This window comes from Schistocerca piceifrons, chromosome 1 (genome assembly GCF_021461385.2).
Source record: "Schistocerca piceifrons isolate TAMUIC-IGC-003096 chromosome 1, iqSchPice1.1, whole genome shotgun sequence".
Lineage (NCBI taxonomy): Eukaryota > Metazoa > Arthropoda > Insecta > Orthoptera > Acrididae > Schistocerca > Schistocerca piceifrons.
The window spans coordinates 838,490,344-838,511,859 of NC_060138.1; positions in this window are offsets into that span (position 1 = coordinate 838,490,344).

A 21,516-nucleotide genomic window follows, 5' to 3' on the forward strand; every position below is an offset into this window, starting at 1 on the left:
TTTGGCCCAATGAAGGATGGACTCCGCGGGAAGCGGTACTTATTGATGCAGCAAGACGATGGCTCTGACGTCGACCAGTAGACTGTGTAAGTGGTCTGATTCTGTGTTGGCAGCGCTGTGTAGCGCTTTGCAATACATCTCTGACTGCGCTGTCATTGTAAGAGACTCTGGCGCTCGTCGGACTCGTTGTCGGAAGTTAATCGCTAGTAGTGTTGGGCAGTTGGAAGTTTGTCGCCAACAGTGATGGAAGTATTGTTGGGCAGGTGGAGGTGAACGGCCAGCAGTAATGGATGTTAGATATGAGAAGTTAGCGTTGATGGAGGGTAGAGGTCTGAAGTGTTAGCGTAGGCTAACGATCTGTACATGTTCGACTTGGAGATAGAATATTATTCATGATTATATACCTTTGTACTAGATGTCAATGACCATTTGTGTGTGTTTGAACTGGATGTCACATTATTCAAAAATGTTCAAATGTGTGTGAAACCTTCTGGGACTTAACTGTTAAGGTCATCAGTCCCTAAGCTTACACACTACTTAACCTAAATTATCCTAAGGACAAACACACACACCCATGCCCTAGGGAGGACTCGAACCTCCACCGGGACCAGCCACACAGTCCATGACTGAAGTGGCTGAGACCGCTCTGCTAATCCCGCGCGGCTGTCACATTATTAAGGTAAAAAATACATTTTTTTGCTTTGCAACAAAATCTTTCCTTTGCTAAACACATGCCTATTAGTAGTTAGTGGCTTTAGTATCTAGAATCTTTTATTTGGCTGGCAGTATTGACGCTCACCGTATTGCAGTAGTACACGTAATGAAGATTTTTGTGAGCCAAATGCTTATTGAAATGTATAGGTTATTGTTAACGTTTTTTAGTTAGGGCCATTCTTTTGAATTAATTGTTTGAAGTCAGGTTATCCATTTTTGAGCAGTCAGATTGCGTTGCGCTAGAATATTGTGGGTCAGTGTTGACATGATAAGAATAAGTAAAGAGACAGTAGGTGCACTTGCATTCAGTTTCACTCAGCAGTTTAGGTAAAATATTTAATAAAGAAGTTTCAACTGATATCGCGCGGGCATACAGGTCCTCCATGTAAAGTGGTGTAAGGCCGTCGCTTTGAACGGAGATTATCTTGAAAAATAGGATTTTGTAGCCAGGCGAGTGTGCAATAATATGGTGTATGGGAATTCTGAATAAAACCAATCTACTTTCCGGAAAAAAGGTGTTGCATTATTCATTTGACGCCTTTCGCATTTGTGTGCCTTTCCTAAAGCTCTCTGCACACTTGTTAGATACTTCCCGGAACACTTTGGCGCCATTTCCGTACATCTACATCTACATTTATACTACGCAAGCCACCCAATGGTGTGTGGCGGAGGGCACTTTACGTGCCGCTGTCATTACCTCCCTTTACTGTTCCAGTCGCGTATGGTTCGCGGGAAGAACGACTGCCGGAAAGCCTCCGTGCGCGCTCGAATGTCTGATTTTACATTCGTGATCTCCTCGGTAGGTATAAGTAGGGGGAAGCAATATATTCGATACCTCATCCAGAAACGCACCCTCTCGAAACCTGGACAGCAAGCTACACGCAATGCAGGGCGCCTCTTTTGCAGACTCTGCCACTTGAGTTTGCAATCACACTATCGCCCTTACCAAATAACGCTGTGACGAAACGCGCCGCTCTTCTTTGGATCTTCTCTATCTCCACTGTCAACCCGATCTGGTACGGATCCCACGCTGATGAGCAGTATAGGTCGAACGAGTGTTTTGTAAGCCACCTCCTTTGTTGTTGGACTACATTTTCTAATAACTCTCCTAATGAATTTCAACCTGGCACCCGCCTTACCAACAATTAATTTTATATGACCATTCCACTTCAAATCGTTCCGCACGCATACTCCCAGATATTTTACAGACGTAACTGCTACCAGTGTTAGTTCCGATATCATATAATCATATAATAAAAGTGACACACACAGTGGTTACGGTTACTACATGCCACACCACAAGTTGGGTAACGGGGCCAAATTTCTAGTAGTTTACTATCGAGTTGAGATTTTTACAAATGTTTTATTCGTATCTTACAGAAACTAGCAGCACGGCAGTAAACAGCCCTTTAAACACGCCGCTAACGGCAATCAAGTAATTTACAGCAACACAACAATTTAAAAAATTTTTTTAAAACAACACAGAAGCTAGCAGTACGGCAATAAACTACCTTTTAAAACACGCCGCTAACGCCAATCAAAGTAATTTATAGCAATACAACAATTTAAAAAATTTAAATAACATTAGTAAGCAGGCTACTAAAGTAAATACAGAACTTTGTTAATAAAGTACGGTGAGGTAGTGCAGCTACCAACACCTCCATTAAAAAAATTAAACAGGTCTCAGCAAACACACGATTAATGGCAATAAAAGGAATTTACAAACTTGCAGGAATTTAAAATTTTTTTTAAACAAGTGTCCTGGAGTATCATTAGAACATAACAGATATGACGGACCCGTGTAAGGCGGCCACACATCAACCACTCAGGGATGCTCAGGCTAGACAGAATACTGACCAATTTATATACGCCCGTAAACCCAATTGCCACTCTCAGGCTGGTCACTGCACCGACTTTTAGCCAGCGAAAACTTGTTGTAAGATGGCCTAACTTGCTGACAGAATTAGAGCTAACCTCGTGCAAGGAAACATTACACCACATGATTAACCAACAAGAAGCATGAATTTACTCATAAACCACGACAGAATAGCGAAACAAACTGCCAAAACTACACCTCCCATCGGACAGTAACGAGAGGAGAAGGAAAGATCACTGTCTTCAATTACACCGGTGCCAGGGACAGGAAACCCAGTCGCCGGAGGCCACAAGGCAGAAGAGACGCTGGTTACACAAAATTATTACTTAATGGTTAAACCTTCCACGAACTTAACTTGCAATTATGCTCGAACAGGCAGTACACGACCTCCGATGGCAAGGATCCACACATCCGACCGCGCACGCGTCGCCAGCGTACCCAACACGCCACGGTCACGCGACAACACTCTCTGCCACCGGAGTTCACGTCTTCTCTGCAACGTTGACGGGTAGTGACCGCTCCTTCATGTTAGGTGTCTCCTTCTAGTGTTGAAACGGAGGATTTAAAGAAGCTTGTTAACGTCCCACCAAGGCGAAATGAACAGCAACTACTCGTGGGGCGATTCTGTATACAACCAACACGCGGGGAGCTCTTCCGTCAACTCGACCCGCTCGTTACACATAACTGAATTTTTTGTTTGTTTATTTGGCCTTTGAGTGTGTACTCAATTTAGCCATCGGCAACACATGGTGACAATGTACACTTAACTGAATAAACAAATACAGAAATGCATATTTACAAGAAGAAAAAGCTTAACTGTTACAGTTTTGTACATAATGTTTTAAAAATTAAATTGGAAAATAAAAGTGTCTTGGCTTACAATTCACACCAATTCTGAAATATCTTCGTCAGTAAGACATATTTATAATTTACGTGCACCATTAGAACCTACAGATTGTAACCAGTACTCTTGATGAAGTTAACGATCACTTTATATAGACGAACGTCTTTAGTACACAAAAGAGAAGAAGCTGATTGAGGAAGATGGTAGCCCATACTCAGCAATGTCTTCAGAAAGACCAACCGTTCACGGTCAAATTTGGGGCACATAAATAAGATGTGGTTGACATCAGCTTCCGACTCAGGATCACACACACTGTAAACGTTGATCCGATGTAGATGTTGTGGGAAAGAGGCATGATTGAAGCGGAGTCTTATGATGGTAGAAATCGTGGATCGGTCAAGATGTGTCCTCATGAACCACGGCTGTGAAGGAATCCGAGGTTGTAGCACTGGGTAATAACCGCCTTTTGTCTGTTGAGAAACGTTCCACATTTCCTGCCATTGTTGTCTTGCGTGATCCTTGACGTCACGTAAGTAGTCTGTATAAGGAAGGTGCAGATCCAGGACGGTGCCTAAGGTTGCCGCTTGTTTGGCTAATGCATCGACTTCATCATTATAGAGGATATCAGAGTGGGAAGGTACCCACAACAAATGGATCGTCCGGCCCGTGCGTGTGCTGCGAATATATTCAGATATCACATCCAAGATATAACTGTTGGTTGTTTTGTTCCATCGACTGTACTGAATGTTTTTAAGAACACTTTGCGAGTCAGATACTATCAATATCTTGGGGAAGGAAGTGCTAGAGGCAAACTTAAGTGCTTCCAAAACTGCCACTGTCTCCGCCGTAAACATAGAAGTGCTCGTAGGCAGTTTGAAGGTTTTGCGGATCTGGATCTGAGGGCAGAAAAAAGCGCATCCTGTACACTCTTCTTGCGGAATTTTGGAGCCATCAGTATATACACAGAGAAAACCCGGCCATTGTGCTTGAACGAGACGACTGAAGCCAACGTTGACATTAGTACTGTCCAGCCAGGTCGTACTTAAATAATGGACTGGGATCTGGGAGCAGAGCGTTTGAAGATCATATTCAAAAACAGGTAGATGCGCTGAACGCCGTATAGAATGTATGACAGGTGACCAAGTGTCAAAGCTGGCACAAACGGCTGGCACTTTATTCCTTCTGTGGGATGCAATCCACAGTCGATAAATGCAGTCTCTACTTTGATAGACGGACATGTCCATAATGGCCATGCCTTGAATGTAGAATTCGTCCGATAACATTTGGCGCCTAATTCTCAAGGGCATCTCCCATGCTTCTATTAAAAGGACGTTGGTGGGCGTCGATCGCATGGCTCCAAGACAGGTACGAATGGATCTATATTGAAGAGTATCTAATTTGGAGAGATGAATCTTTGACGCAGTGTGGTAGAATTGACAGCCATAGTCTAATCGAGATCGAATTACCCCTCGGTACACGGTGAGTAAAACACTCTTTTGCGCTCCCCACCAGACACGAGTGAGTGATCTGATTACATTTGAACCTTCTTCACACTTGGTAACGGTGGATCGGATGTGGAACGCCAAGCTTAACCGAGAGTCAAAAATCATCCCCAGAAATCGAACGTGAGATTTTATTTGGAAGGTGTACTTGCCACAGGTAATGTGATCTTCAGTGCGAGCCATACAACTGACATACATCACGTGGCGACTCGGTACAACCGACCACGCCTGCCTCGCGCTGGAGAGCCACACTGCCCTCCTGTGTCCACCACACTCTCTCTGCGCGCAACCCCCTACTTCTGCACCACCACACGAGGTTACAACCGGTCAAAAATCTCACTTCCTCCATAACAGTGTCCCGGAAGCAAAAACGCAGATATCGATAGCAGAGGGAAAAGACAACCAAGCAGCCACTTAATGACAGACAACATATCAGACAAACGTGTCAGGGCAAGAAAAGGAAAACCAATGCAATCTAAACACAAGGTGTAGCACGAGTCGATACACGGCTCAAAAGGATCCTTCTTTCTATGTATTCGCAATACATTACATTTGTCTATGTTAAGGGTCAGTTGCCACTCCCAGCACCAAGTGGCTATCCGCTGCAGATCTTCCTGCATTTCGCTGCATTCAGTAATGCAGACTGGTAAGTTAGCGACGTCAAGGTGTGCAGCAGGTGGTGACGTAACGCAGTGAAAAGAGCGCGTCGGTTGCGTGCGTGAGGCCGGCAGAAGCGGCGTCCGCGCCAGGCAGGCAGGCAGCTGTGGGCGTCACGCGAGCCTTGAAGGCCGCGGCGCCTGCTGCGTCGGCACCCGCCGCGCCGGCCCTGCGCTTGCAGCGAAACTCGCGTAAATGCGACGCCCGGAGGCCGACGTCTTACACTGCGCGTTTAATAAATCGATCATGCAGGACAATCGTACAGACATACCGTCGTTTGACTACCGAAGACTCTCCCCAATGGACGGCATAGTAATAAGCATCCCTGGGTTAGAGAAACAACAGAAGAAACTGCAAACAACATGGTATCCTAATACGGTTCTACTTTAACTACTGTACGGCATTGGCCCCTTCCTTGGTTTGAAATTATCGCGAATCTCTAGCAAACGCAAAGTTCTGAACCACTGAAATTACAGGAAATCACTCTTGTATGTAAGATTGGTAAAAGAACGGACCCGAAAAATAACGGGCCAATATTGCCAACATCGGTTTGCTGCAGAATCATTGAACAAATTCCCACTTCGAATATATCGAGAGGTTGTAACAATGGAAAATTGTACTGAAATGCAGGAGGATCTGCAGCGAATTGACGCATGGTGCAGGGAATGGCAATTGAATCTCAATATAGACAAGTGTAATGTGCTGCGAATACATAGAAAGAAAGATCCCATATCATTTAGCTACAATATAGCAGGTCAGCAACTGGAAGCAGTTAATTCCATGAATTATCCGGGAGTACGCATTAGGAGTGATTTAAAATGGAATGATCATATAAAGTCGATCGTCGGTAAAGCAGATGCCAGACTGAGATTCATTGCAAGAATCCTAAGGAAATGCAATCCGAAAACAAAGGAAGTAGGTTACGGTACGCTTGTTCGCCCACTGCTTGAATACTGCTCAGCAGTGTGGGATCCGTAGCAGATAGGGTTGATAGAAGAGATACAGAAGATCCAACGGAGAGCAGCGCGCTTCGTTACAGGATCATTTAGTAATCGCGAAAGCGTTACGGAGATGATAGATAAACTCCAGTGGAAGACTCTGCAGGAGAGACGCTCAGTAGCTCGGTACGGGCTTTTGTTAAAGTTTCGAGAACATACCTTCACCGAAGAGTCAAGCAGTATATTGCTCCCTCCTACGTATATCTCGCGAAGAGACCATGAGGATAAAATCAAAGAGATTAAAGCCCACACAGAAGCATACCAACAATCCTTCTTTCCACGATTAATACGAGACTGCAATAGAAGGGAGAACCGATAGAGGTACTGAAGGTACCCTCCGCCACACACCGTCAGTTGGCTTGCGGAGTATGGGTGTAGATGTAGATACTAGATTTTCGTGAGACCGAGAAGCTTATGTCCACGAATCAGCACGGTTTTACAAAGCATCGCTCGTGCGATACTCAACTTGCTTGCCCTTTGCTCACAATATACTACGAATTGTAAATAAAGCGCAACAGATGGCTTCTATGTGTTTTTAAATCAATGTCCGTTTTGTTGTAGACACTAGTAGTTCGCGCGCATACCGCAACGAGCGCGTGCGTCGTGTACCGGCATGCCTCGGGAACAACTGTGCTCAGTTCCAGCTCTGTAGCTAACCTGTACGGTTCTGTTCTGTGCTTTCAAAATGTTTAATACTATCATCTCGCCCGCCGCGTGTGAGGTTCACTCAGTGATACAGTTTTTCTCAGCAAGGAACCTGTCTGTTGCAGAAATTCATTGACAAATTTGCGAAGTGTACGGTGATACTGTTATGAGTGAAAGCAAAGTGCGTAAGTGGGTACGAGAATTCAAAGATAGCCGTGACAACGTTCACGATCAGGACCGCTCCGGTCGCCCTTTTTAGATTACACACGATTTGCTGGTTTCAGTTGAAGCGAGGATTCGTGAGAACAGGCGCTTCACAATAACAGGTCTCTCAAACGAATTTCCTGACGTGTCGAGATCAGTGCTTTACAACATTGTTTTTGAACACCTAAAGTTTAGGAAACTGTGCTCCCGTTGGGTCCCGAAACTCCAAACAGAGGACCACAAAAACCAAATACTTGAGTGTGCGATGAAGTTCTTGACTCGTTATCGCGAAGAAGGTGACGGCTTCTTGAGTTAGATCGTAACTGGAGGCGAAACATGCGTTTCGCATATCACGCCCGAATCGAAGCAAAAGAGCATGGAATGAAGACACACACACTCGCCTGTAAAGATGAAGGCCAAACAGACTCTGTCCCTGCGCAAAATCATGGCCTCGTTGTTTTGGGACTGGCATGGTGTTTTGTTGGTCGACTTCATGCAACGAGGAACTATTATCAATGCAGAAGCATACTGCCAAACCCTAAGAAAGCTACGCAGAGCGATTCAGAACAAAAGACGCGGCATGCTGAAAAAGGGCATTGTCCTTCTCCATGACACTGGAGGTCAGACCCGCTATTTATAGGACACTTTCGGCTGGTGACTTTCAGATCACCCACCGTACAGTCTTGATCTTGTGCCGAGCGATTATCATCTCTTCCTCCTCCTCAAACAACACCTCGATGACACTGCAGGTCAGACCCGCTATTTATAGGACACTTTTGGCTGGGAACTTTTAGACCACCCACCTTACAGTCTTGATCTTGCGCCGAGCGATTATCATCTCTTCCTCCTCCTCAAACAACACCTCAGCGGCAACCGTTACAATGATGAGGACGACATGAAAACGGCAGTGAACTCTTGGTTATCGGAGCAGGTGGCAAGCTTTTATGAAGAAGGTATTTTAAAATTGTTTAAGAAGTATGATAAATGTTTCAACAAACCTCGCAACAATGTCGAAAAATAGAGTGAGGTATGTACTTTCTGAAAATAAACTTACTTTCTTGAAATAATCTTTCATTGTGTACTTATGTTCAAACGGACCTTACTTCAAAACACACCTCGCATATTTCAATGTTTCCAGAAAGCGTTTTAGACGTCCCCCCCCCCCCTGCAGATGTCATCGAAGGTACGAGCATATGGAATAGGTTCGCAGATATGTAAATGGCTCGAAGACTTCTTAACTAATAGAACCCAATATGTTGCCCTCGAGCACGAGTGATCATCAGAGACACCAATCTCATCAGGAGTGTCCCAGGAAGGTGTGATGGGACCACTGTTATTTTCTATATACATAAATGATAGTAATCTATGGCTGTTTGCTAACGATGCTATGGTGCACGGAAACGTATCGAAATTCAGTGATTGCAGAAGGATACAAAATGACAGACAAGTTTTCTTGTTGCTGCGATAAGCGGCAGCTGGCTCTAAATGTAGAAAAATGTGAGTTTACGCGAATGAGCGCGAAAAACTATCTTGTAATGTACGAATGCAGAAATAGTAGCGTCTTGCATGACACAGCCACGTTGTTCAAATATCTGAGCAAAGCAATAAGAAATGGAACGAGCATGTGAGAATTGTGATAGGAAAAGCGAATGGCCGACATATCTTTATTGGCAGTGTTTATGAAAATTTGATTGATCTGTATAGGAGGCCGCGCATAGGACCCTTGTGGAATCTATTCTTGAGTACTGCTTGAGTGTTTGGGATCCGTACCAAGCCATATTGAAGGAAGAAATCGAAGCAATCCAGAAGCGAGCTGTTAGATTTGTTACAGGTACATTCGAATAACAGGCACGTGTTAAGGAGATGCTTCGGGAACTCAAATGGGAATCCCTGAATGACAGGCGACGGTCTATTCAAGAAACACTATTGAGAAAGTAATTAAAACTTCCGGGCTAAGAGGCCGTGGTCCAATAGTAGAAATACTTCTCCCTGACGTTTCGTTGCCAGCTGCGGGCAACATCATCTGAGGTGAGTCGTAGACTCACGTCAGGGAGAAGTATTTCTACTATTGGACCACGGCCTCTTAGCCCGGAAGTTATAATTACTGAAGACGCCGGTCGTGAAAGCCTACACGCTATGACTATTGAGAAAATTTAGAGAACTGGCATTTGAAGCTGCCTCCAGAACGATTCTACTGGCGCTCAAGTACCAAGAAGATGAGAGAAATTAGGAGTCGATCGGAGACATATAGACAGTTGTTTTCGCCTCGCTCTAAATGCGAATGGAACAGGAAAGGAAATGACTAGTAATGCTACAAGGTACCCTCTGCCACATCCCACAAGGTGGCTTGCGGTGTATGTATGTAGATGTTATCCAACATAGCTCCAGGTGTCAAGGAACAGAATTTACTCTGTGTATCACGTAGATGTTTGGCATTGGCAAACTGAAAGGATAAGTCGGCTGCCTGACGCCAAAAACGAATTTATAAGAAGTATCCCGTGATGAAACTTGGCTCTGAAGAATATCCCGCTAGCCGAAATTTTACTACTTGCACCTGAAATGCATAAATCTACGCATTTCATGGAAACAGTTGAGTTGCATCATCCATTATTAATGTGACAATTTGCACAAGTGGTGAACGAGTCGGTTTGCAGGTCCTTGTTTCTATAGAATGATACAAACTACAAATCAGCGGATGAATATTTGCAAAAGTGAAAACAAAAACAGCATGTACTGTATTCTTTCACCTTCTACAGGCTGCATACTGGTACAGGGTGTCCCAGGAGGAATGGTCAATATTCAGGAATCTGAAAGGAACGATCATTTGACGGAATAAACTTCGTATGGACATGTGCCCCATTCCGAATGGTCTCCGAGATAGAATACATATAATGTACGTTGTTATTTATTTTCCGTACTGTTCAACACATTGTCAGGTTTGCACATCTGGACATAAACATCAGTTAGTAAACGTTACTGCATGCCACTTCCTGACAAATTAATGCCGTGCACTGAACCGAGACTCGAACTCAGGACATACTGCCTTTCGCGCGCAAGTGCTCTAAAGCTGTGCGACCGGGTGGCCGTGCGGTTCTAGGCGCTTCAGTATGGAACCGCGTGACCGCTACGGTCGCAGGTTCGAATCCTGCTTCGGGCATGGATGTGTGTGATGTCCTTAGGTTGGTTAGGTTTAAGTAGTTCCAAGTTCTAGGGGACTGATGACCTCAGATGTTAAGTCCCATAGTGCTCAGAAGCATTTGAACCATTTTTTTTTTTTATGTGCGACCGGGGCCTGAATCGTGCTCGGGTAGCTTAGTTGGGTCGGTTCAGTTAGCCTTCAGTGGTGTAGCGGCGCGGTGTCGCAAGTTTCCCTAGTTGTTTACTATCTCGTCGCCGCTAGTTCAGAGTCAATCACAGCCAACATAACATGGTGCACTCGTAGACACAAAGCACTAAAAAGATCAGTTTTCAACGCGATCATGCACTGTCGCGAGCTTTTTAAGTTGAATGTTTTGTACCTGACGTCGTTAAAATTGATCCACAGGACATAAACGGTATCCAACTTTCTATTACGAGCAGTGTCGTCTGTATCACGTTAGTCAGTGACGAGGTGTGCAACAAAATCGTGCGCGAAAATGTCAATAATATGAAATTCAAACCCTTCGATAGCCATATTGGGGCAGTGTCCACCGATTATGCGACATTGGCTTCCGTACGCTACGAGTTTTCGAACATCCATTCGAAGTATCACCATACGTCGTCACCGTGGATATCCAACCTTCTGGCAAAGTGGTCAGGATCTAACATTCTGCGTAGTGGCTGTTCTAAGTCGTGTCTCCCTACCACTTTCGCGCAACGACGCTCTGAGTGTGTTTTTAGGGAATTGAGTAGTTTGAACCTGGGACCTGTTGCTGGTAAGGAGACGCCAGACCACACATGACATGTAGAGTTCAGTGAGACTAGCGATGATATAACCAAATACTTAATGATTTCAGCGTCAACTCCACTGCACTCCCTGTAAAAGAATCTTAATACTAACTAAATTTGGTGGAAGGGGTTCAAGGCTTCCTATTTTTAGTTAGCTGGTAAAATAACGTCGAAAAAGCAGTTAAGTTTACCATTGGAATTTTTATTCTACTCACAAAACATTGTTTATAAATTGCACTATTGATAAAAGGAAATATTTTAATACAGGATGATAAAAACCAACTGCGTTCAACAAAAATGTGAACGGATATTCCCTGAATGAGTTTCCAAGTCCTATAATGGATCGAAGGATGACCTATGCCATATCACATCTGTAATCTAGGTTTAAATTAAGTTTCATAAAAGAGAAAACTATCAAAATGGTCTACAGTGACCCTCAATTATCTTTAATTACATATTTAACTTGTCGTAAATTACAGTGGCTGATGTGGCTTTTCAATTATTATGTAACAGAAAAATCATCACGTTTCAGATTTTAACTTCAAGTAGCAAATGTGAATACCATGAGCTTTCATTGACGATCGACACTAGTATTACGCAAAAAAGGGGATGTAACAGATGAGACTTCTGCAGTTCTGAGTGTGGCATTGCATGCGTTCATTACCTTGTCGTTGGTTAGGCAGCGTCAGGGGGCGGCGGGCGGCGCAGCTCCACACACCTCGCCGTCTCGGTAGCAACTCTTATCTAACTTCTCCTTACCACAATTTACTGAAGCTGGTTTAAGAAAAAGGTATCTGGCTGTGTTTTCAACTGACCAATCAAGGTCTCAATATTAGCCTTAAGCTCCACCTACAAAAATTCTGTCTATCCAATGGGAAACGTTATACTTTTCGTGGTGGGGCAATGTTTTTAATGTTTGCTACGTAACAGAGACGCGAAAAAGTCTCACGCTACAACTTGCAGCTGGTGTGGCCCTTTTAGTGTTATCGTAAGATCTATACTGTTCTTCTGGAGGGCTCTATCTTTTAACATGGGCTTGGGGGTGGTCTTGGCGGTCGGCTGGCGACGTGGGTGTCCGTCCCTTATCGTAGGGCCTCCTAGCCTACACGACTCTGCTCTTGGCTTCTGTTCTCGTTTCTCCCCTCGGAACTGCGTCTGTTTCACGGTGGGAAGGTATGACATGCATTTAGGCATTCTTGTGTTAGTCTGTGGTATTCCATTTGCTCACTCGTTGATCGTATTACTTTGGTTAATTTAATGTCAGGATTTATTCGGAGCTATGTGACATACTGCCGGATTTGCTATCATGTCAGGGTTTTCATGGAAGGTGTTGGATTTGCCTGACACCTTACAAGGAACGTGACCGAAAAATGGATCACTCTTACATGTCAGAAAAAACAGACACCATTGATGACCTGCAGCCGTCTAGAACAAAATTAGAATTACATTAATACCTTCAGCTGCTGACGGGCGTTGATATATATCAACGGGGACAGGTGGAAATGTGTGCCCCGACCAGGACTTGAACCCGGGATCCATCTGAGCCATCGAGGGCACAGAGAATAATGCGACTACAGGGATTATCTCGCGTACGCCTCCCGCGAGATCCACATTCTCACCTTGTATGTCCACACACTGCATTCGTAGTGTCCCACCCCAACACACTCATTACTCGTGGAAGACATTCTTACCAAGTCTCTCAAGACTTATATCCATATAAGTATACAGTTCTGGCAATACCGGCCTTGACCTTCTTCTTCTGTGCGGATGCACACATATTCCCCGAACTCTTGCGAGACTTGCTAAGAATGTCTTCCACGGGTAATGAGTATGTTGGGGTGGGACACTACGAATGTAGTGTGTGGACATACAAGGTGAGAATGTGGATCTCGCGGGACGCGGGCGCGAGATAGTCCCTGTAGTCGCGTTGTCCTCTGTACCCTCGGTGGCTCAGATGGATATAGCGTCTGCCGTGTAAGCAGGAGATCCCGGGTTCGAGTCCCAGTCGGGGCACACATTTTCACCTGTCCCCGTTGATATATATCAACGCCCGTCAGCATCTGAAGGTATTAATATAATTCTAATTTCGATTAAAATTGAGTTGACGAAGCACATGCCATCCTGTCTCATCATCGGTGGCTGTAGGGCAATTATTCTATGCGATGGAAGGCCACGTACCCGCCCCGGTTGCGGCCAAGAACGACACGTCAGGCCAGCGTGTCTACAACGGCGACTTGCTCAAATCTCGAAACGTGAGATTATGACTCCTCCTACAATCACGACCCTCCCCCTCAATTATGTAGAGGTTGCACGGATGGCTGCCACATCCGAAGCCGATCACTCGACAAACAATGGGCTTCTGACAGGACGAACATAGTGGTGTCGCAAGTACTGGACCCATCACCTACGACGGCGGCCCATTCAGAAGACAATCAGCGACCGACGTTCCAGAAGGGTAAAGATGAGAAGATGGACACTGACGCACTGGTGTTACCGACTGTGCAGCCTTTCTTTCCAACAACAGAGCAGTCGCATATTGAAACACGCGTGCAGAAAAGTATTCCGCTCGAAGACACATGAAACGGTGGCGTGCACCGTCAGACGACTGCCTCCAGCGAACGTGTTTCGCGTAAATGCGTCTTCTTCAGTGAGTACCATTAATGGAAACAAATGACGATTGTAATTTAACCAGTGACAAAATTCAAGTCGTGTGGCGTTATCGTAAATGTTTAGATTGTGGACACGCTCGATGTGAAATCGCTTCAAGTTTTCCGCATTTGATGTTCGCCACACACATGCTCGTCGGACATAAAGTTGCCGGGTGCTGGTAGCAGGACCTAAGACCATTTCAACAATGCGCTACTGTTCTTTTACAGATTATAAGATCAGAGGGCTTGTAACATCTACATCCATACTCCGCAAGCCAACTGACAGTGTGTGGCGGAGGGTACCCTGAGTACCTCTATCGGTTCTCCCTTCTATTCCAGTCTCGTATTGTTCGTGGAAAGAAGGATTGTTGGTATGCTTCTGTGTCGGCTCTAATCTCTCTGATTTTATCCTCATGGTCTCTTCGCGAGATATTCGTAGGATGGAGCAATATACTGCTTGACTCTTCGGTGAAGCTATGTTCTCGAAACTTTAACAAAAGCCCGTACCGAGCTACTGAGCGTCTCTCCTGCAGAGTCTTCCACTGGAGTTTATCTATCATCTCCGTAACGCTTTCGCGATTACTAAATGATCCTGTAACGAAGCGCGATGCTCTCCGTTGGATCTTCTGTCTCTCTTCTATCAACCCAATCTGGCACGGATCCCACACTGCTGAACAGTATTCAAGCAGTGGGCGAACAAGCGTACTGTAACCGACTACCTTTGTTTTCGGATTGCATTTCCTTAGGATTCTTGCAATGAATCTCAGTCTGGCATCTGCTTTACCGACGATCAACTTTATATGATCATTCCATTTTAAATCACTCCAAATGCGTACTCCCAGATAATTTATGGAATTAACTGCTTCCAGTTGCTGACCTGCTATGTTGTAGCTAAATGATAAGGGATCTATCTTTCTATGTTTCCTTTGGGAGTCCCAGATAGAAATTCGGTTTCACTTGATGTCTTCGCATCAGTTACTACGAACTGTGGGCTCATTTATGATAGGAAAACAGAAATCCAACAGTATAGTTGCGACTATCGTTGAGATGGCTGCAATGTGATTTGAAACCGCCTATAATAGCAGCGCTTTTGAGGCTGATCAGGACCCGCATCTATTTACAAGGAAATCTCACAGTTATGTACAATATTACAATTATTCATATAAAAAATTAAGAAACAAAAGTGCTGTTCGTGATAAGAGTGAAGGAAGAAAGATTAAGATTTAACGGCCCGTAGACGGCCAGGTCATTGGAGCGCAAGCACGGTTAGGGCAAGGATGATGAAGGATTGCGCCCGTATTCCTATTCGAAGAAACCATCCCAGCATTCGCCCTAACTGATTTAAGGAAATCACGAAACTATTGATCACCAGAGGGGCGCGAAGGGAGAGAACTGTTCGTTGCTCCTGGCAACTCCCGTGTCAATCCGCAATCTCGACTCCGTGTGATACGAAGGGACGGCGCGTGGCGCTCAGATAAACTTATTCGACCCAAGTCAAAAGTGCTACAAATGCTATAAAAACTGTATTCACAATTTTCACATACTTCCTCTGCGTTGTAGATTCTGCCTAAAATGATGAACCAACGTTTCTGCCACTGCAGCAAGTGGCCATGATCAGGGTATCTTATACTGCGATCGCGTGGTCGACAATTTAGATATGTTACGTACATTTCCTCGCTGCCGGTATTGCTCCGCTCTCTACGCAAGAAGCAAAGGTATTGGATTGTCGCTGGTTTGCATGTGACATTTCATGCAGCATCACACCTGTAACAATGTAATCAACTTAGATGCCAGTTACTTCACGTTTCCCCGCGTAATTGCTGTTCCCGTACATTTTTCACTAATTTATGGAATTTTACGGAGACGCCCGCTACTGTAGGGAAGTGGGGCAGTATATGCAATGCTTCCGCTTCGCGTGGTCAGTGTCCGTTAGACTGCGCGCATTCTGACGGCGTGCCAGGGCGCTGGACGGCCTGTCCGCGTTTCTCTCACGGGCCTGCTGCCAGCTGGAGGCACGGCGCCCGCCCTCCACGGGGACAACAAAACTGGCGCCGGTCGCCGCGACCTGTGCCAGCCGAGCTCTGACTCCTCTTGCTTCCTCTCCAACACCTCTCCAGGATACAGTCTCCCTATGTAGCGGAAATGACTGAGAAGTCTCTGTCTCGCGTGACACTGGAAATTGCAGTTTTAGTACACTGTTCAGTCACATGAATGTGACCACCGCCTACGTTCGACGTCAACGTGCAATAACCACTCACAGCCGGCAGGTAGCAGCACCAGCAGTGGAGGATATATAAAGCGTGCTGGCGGGACGTGGAAAACAATGCGGTCGTTGTCGGAATGCGGAAAACCGACTTCCAAAAGGGCAAGATCTTTGAATTTCGCGAAAAGGTGGAAGCATTTTACAAATGGCTATGTTTGGAAACTGCTCGCGTGTCGCCGTGGATGAAAATACGGTGCTATCCAAAACCGGTGCCTAGGCAACTGTGGCGCACCACGGGCCACAGGGGTGAACGATTGCTGCGGAGGTGTGTATAGCTGAATATACGTGCAACTCACCACCCAGATGACACGAGGGTCTCTCAACAGCGTCTCCTCAACGACCGCACAGCTTACGGACATCCACAGCAGGCGCCTGCCTCATGCACTCATGCTGACTGCTGTTCATCAGAGACGAAGGCTGGAATTTGCACGCCATTACCGCAACTGATGTATGAGACAGGCGAAATACCCTCAAACTTAAAGAAGAATATAATTTATTCCAATCCTAAAGAAAGCAGGCGTTCACAGATGTGAAAATTACCGAACTATCAGTTTAATAAGACACAGCTGCAAAATACTAACGCGAATTCTTTACAGACGATTGGAAAAACTGGTAGAAGCCAACCTCGGGGAAGATCAGTTTGGATTCCGTAGAAATGTTGGAACACGTGAGGCAATACCGACCTTACGACCTATCTTAGAAGAAAGATTAAGGAAAGGCAAACCTACGTTTCTACCATTTGTAGACTTACAGAAAGCTTTTGTTAACTTGAATACTCTCTTTCAAATTCTAAAGGTGACAGGGGTAAAATGCAGGGAGCGAAACGCTGTTTACAATTTATACAGAAACGAGATGGCAGTTATAAGAGTCGAGGGGGCATGAAAGGGAAGCAGTGGTTGGGAAGGGAGTGAGAGAGGGTTGTAGCCTCTCCCCGATGTTATTCAATCTGTATATTGAGCAAGCAATAAAGGAAACAAAAGAAAAGTTCGGATTAGGTATTAAAATCCATGGAGAAGAAGTAAAAACTTTGAGGTTTGCCGATGACATTCTAATTCTGTCAGAGACAGCAAAGGACTTGGAAGAGCAGTTGAACGGAATGGACAGTGTCTTGAAAGGAGGATATAAGATGAACATCAACATAAGCAAAATGAGGATAATGAAATGTAGTCAAATTAAGTCGGGTGATGCTGAGGGAATTAGATTAGGAAATGAGACACTTAAAGTAGTAAAGCAGTTTTGCTATTTGGGGAGCAAAATAACTGATAATGGTCGAAGTAGAGAGGATATAAAATGTAGACTGGCAATGGAAAGGAAAGCATTTCTGAAGAAGAGAAATTTGTTAACATCGAGTATAGATTTAAGTGTCAGGAAGTCGTTTCCGAAAGTATTTGTATGGATGGAATGTAGCCATGTATGGAAGTGAAACGTGGACGATAAATAGTTTGAACAAGAAGAGAATAGAAGCTTTCGAAATGTGGTGCTACAGAAGAATGCTGAAGATTAGATGGGTAGATCATATAACTAATGAGGAGGTATTGAATAGAATAGGGGAGAAGAGGAGTTTGTGGCACAACTTGACAAGAAGAAGGGATCTGTTGGTAGGACATGTTCTGAGGCATCAATGGATCACCAATTTAGTATTGGAGGGCAGCGTGGAGAGTAAAAATCGTAGAGGGAGACCAAGAGATCAATACACTAAGCAGATTCAGAAGGATGTAGGTTGCAGTAAGTACTGGGAGATGAAGGCGCTTGCACAGGATAGATTAGCATGGAGAGCTGCATCAAACCATTCTCAGGACTGAAGACCACCACAACAACAACAACAACATACCGCAACTGCACGTCCAGTTAGTAGCGACAGATGGCCTTCTCAGATGAATCACGTTTATTCTCCAACCGACAGATATCCATTGGCGTGTATGGAGTGAAACGTCTGAAGGTCATCACCCTTCCACAAACGTCGGAGCGTTATGGTTTCTACAATGTTTTCGTGGCATTCCCTGGATGACTTCGTCATTTTGGAAGGAACAATGGATCAACACAAGCTTGCATCTGTCCTTGGGGACCATGTCCGCCCCTACATTCAGTTCGGCTTTCCTCGGCACGACGGTATCTACCAGCAGGACAACAGAATGTGTCACACAGCTCGCAGTGAACGTGCATGGTTCGAAGAACAGCAAGATAAGTTTTCCGAACTCCAGTGGCCAATAGACTCCCGGATTTAAACCCAGTTGAGAATCTATGGGACAGCCTCGATCGAGCTGTTCGCGACATGTATCCTCAAATGTTCAAATGTTTGTGAATTCCTATGCCACCAAACTGCTGAGGTCATCGGTCACTAGACTTACACACTACTTAAACTAACTTAAACTAACTTGTGCTAAGAACAACACACACACACACACACCTATGCCCGAGGGAGGACTCGAACCTCCGACGGAAGGGGCCGCGCAATCCCATACATGGCGCCTCAAACCGCGCGGCCGTGTATCGTCAACCGAGAAACATTGCATATCTGGCAACGGCACTGGAATCAACATGGCTCCAATCCCTGTCGGTACCTTCCACAAGCTCACTGGCTCTCTACCTACACGTCCAAATAGTTATTCAATCTTTTCAGAGGTGGTGACATCAATGTGATTGGGCAGAGTAGCTCTTATCCTTCATGCTCAAAGAGCAAGGCCAGACGGCTTTGGCCCATTCACTGAGTTTACGTTGCTCCAAAACTATTTAAGGTTTTTTTTACGACTCAGCAAGATCAAATGGTTCAAATGGCTCTGAGCACTATGGGACTTAACTTCTGAGGTCATCAGTCCCCTAGAACTTAGAACTACTTAAACCTAACTAACCTAAGGACATCACACACATCCATGCCCAAGGCAGGATTCGAACCTGCGACCGTAGCGATCGCGCAGTTCCAGACTGTAGCGCCTAGAACCGCTAGGCCATCCCGACCAGCTACTCAGCAAGAAGATCTCGATTTCGTGTTCACTAATCACTCTCGCAGTGCTTCTTGTTTTCACTTTCTTCACTTTTTATTTGTCAGCTAACGCTTCTTTGACTGCTGTTTAAAATTTCTGTTTCTGACTGATAATGATGCTTAATCATCTTCATAACAACCCACACTTGACAAATTGCCTATTGGCTTCTGTCTCGGGTTCTTCGGCCAACGTTCATCTAATAATTTTACTGACATTTCGCCAGCACGAGTGGCTAGCATTGTCAAAGCTTCACCCTCCATTGCCGATGGTGAACTGGCACCGGCAATGGAGGGTGAAGCTTTGACAATGCCAGCCACTCGTGCTGGCGAAACGTCAGTAAAATCATTAGATGAACGTCAGCCGAATAACCCGAGACAGAAGCCAATAGGCAGTTTATCAACAAGTGGCCACGAAAGCCTTAACAATTTTGAACCCACACTTGATTTATTATTGACACTAACATGATCGCAGTTTGGTATACAGAGTGGTTTCTCTAACCCAAACAACACGCAGATGCTCGGTGTATGCAGTCTGCCACTCGAGTAGCTGCTTCTGGACTGTAGTGCACGCCTGACCTCTTAAGATGGGTCGAACAGTTCTGCGACCGATAGCGCAGGTAACGAATGCTACGCCCGCCACCGTCGCCGAATCGACGGAGCCTCTGGTTTGAACCTTCCAGCTGGCTCCAAACCAGAGGGCTACAGTCTATTCCAGGACGATATTTCAGACTGCGAGCTGCATGTTTACTCTGTGAGCGAGACTAGCCGTCTTTACCACTCTTGCCAGTAGCCGAAAATAATGGAGGATGGGCTCTGAGCGATAAAATGTGATCAGAAAATCCATCTTGTCGACTCCTGCCACATGTTGATTGTAAACTTGAGTAACTTCTGGCCGGTCGATTTCAACATTTATCTCCGGAATCTACAATAAAAAAAATGCTACTACAAAAAGAGAAACTCATAGAAAACGTACATCTGAGTGACCCAGATGAAAAAGTCACTAAATTCATTTTATGTCGATTTTGAGGTGGGCACACGGACGTGTAGATTTTTTTAGCGCCTAAGTGATGTAATATGTTTCACGTTGTGAAACAGGCTATAAACCGTCGAAAATGGGTGTTGAAAATCATGTCCGGTTTCAAAAGCTGCTAAATGCATGTTTGTCTTCGGGTGCAAAGCCGCTAAGTGCCCAGTAGGCGTGGCTGTCGCCCTGCCATGTCCGGATGCAAAGCACGTGAACAGACATCAGACTTACCAATCTGGACATTCAAAGGTACCTGTCTCTCTCTTAGAGAGAGAGAATGGATACTTTTCTTATTCAGCTTTGGGTTGGCTGTGCTGTAACAAATTCGTACGCAACAATAACATTCTCGCTGCCAATGCATAGTCGTTTGGATGGGACGAGTGTTTCGTGATGATCTCAGTGCCACGTATCATGTAATTAGCAGGCTTTCCGTCTAGACTACTCAGCTTACAATATACCGTATGATATACAACGTGTAACATTACCTTCATCGTTATTCTCTTGTTCAAAATTATCGCCAGGATCATCGCATAGGTCGTCAATTTCAGATGACTTAAGGAGCTCTATAACTACTTCTTCTGTAAGCGATCTTCGTCTATCTTGGACCCGGGGCATTGTGAACTCACCGTAAGATGACTAAAAAGATAACGAAATAATGTCTTAAATTTCTATGCTATCATAACCTTTCAATCACAACGTCCTCATTTGGAGACATGTATAAATTTATAAATATTTCACTGACCTTCCGTTCTGAAAAACACCTTTAGTTTTCACCTTCACGAATGCACCTTTCTACCCACAAATAATTTTTTTTACCCAAACGCAGAAGATATTAACCGGCTGATGGGAGGCACAAAGATTACTGGAAAGCGTCTTTGTGAGTGTGCACATTCAGTTCTGTTTTGTGGTACCGCAGATTGACAGGAGATGTCAACACTGTTCTCAAATAAACTGTCTGCTTGTAACAATATGAGGACAACAATCACAAAAGGTAAAATTTAACCAATTTTAATATACTAAGCATTTATTTAGTATGTCCTTATATGAGGACTCCGTGACCGAAAGGGTTAAATTACCTGTCACACGCCCTAGCGGCCTAGCGGAAACCAAAAGCTATTCTGTTCTTGTTATGTCAACTGCCACACCACTCTCAGCGGAAAAATGTAAAAACTCCTGACGGTGTAGCCTTCAACTGTTTTTAAGACTGCTTAACATTTCATCAATCCGTTCACAT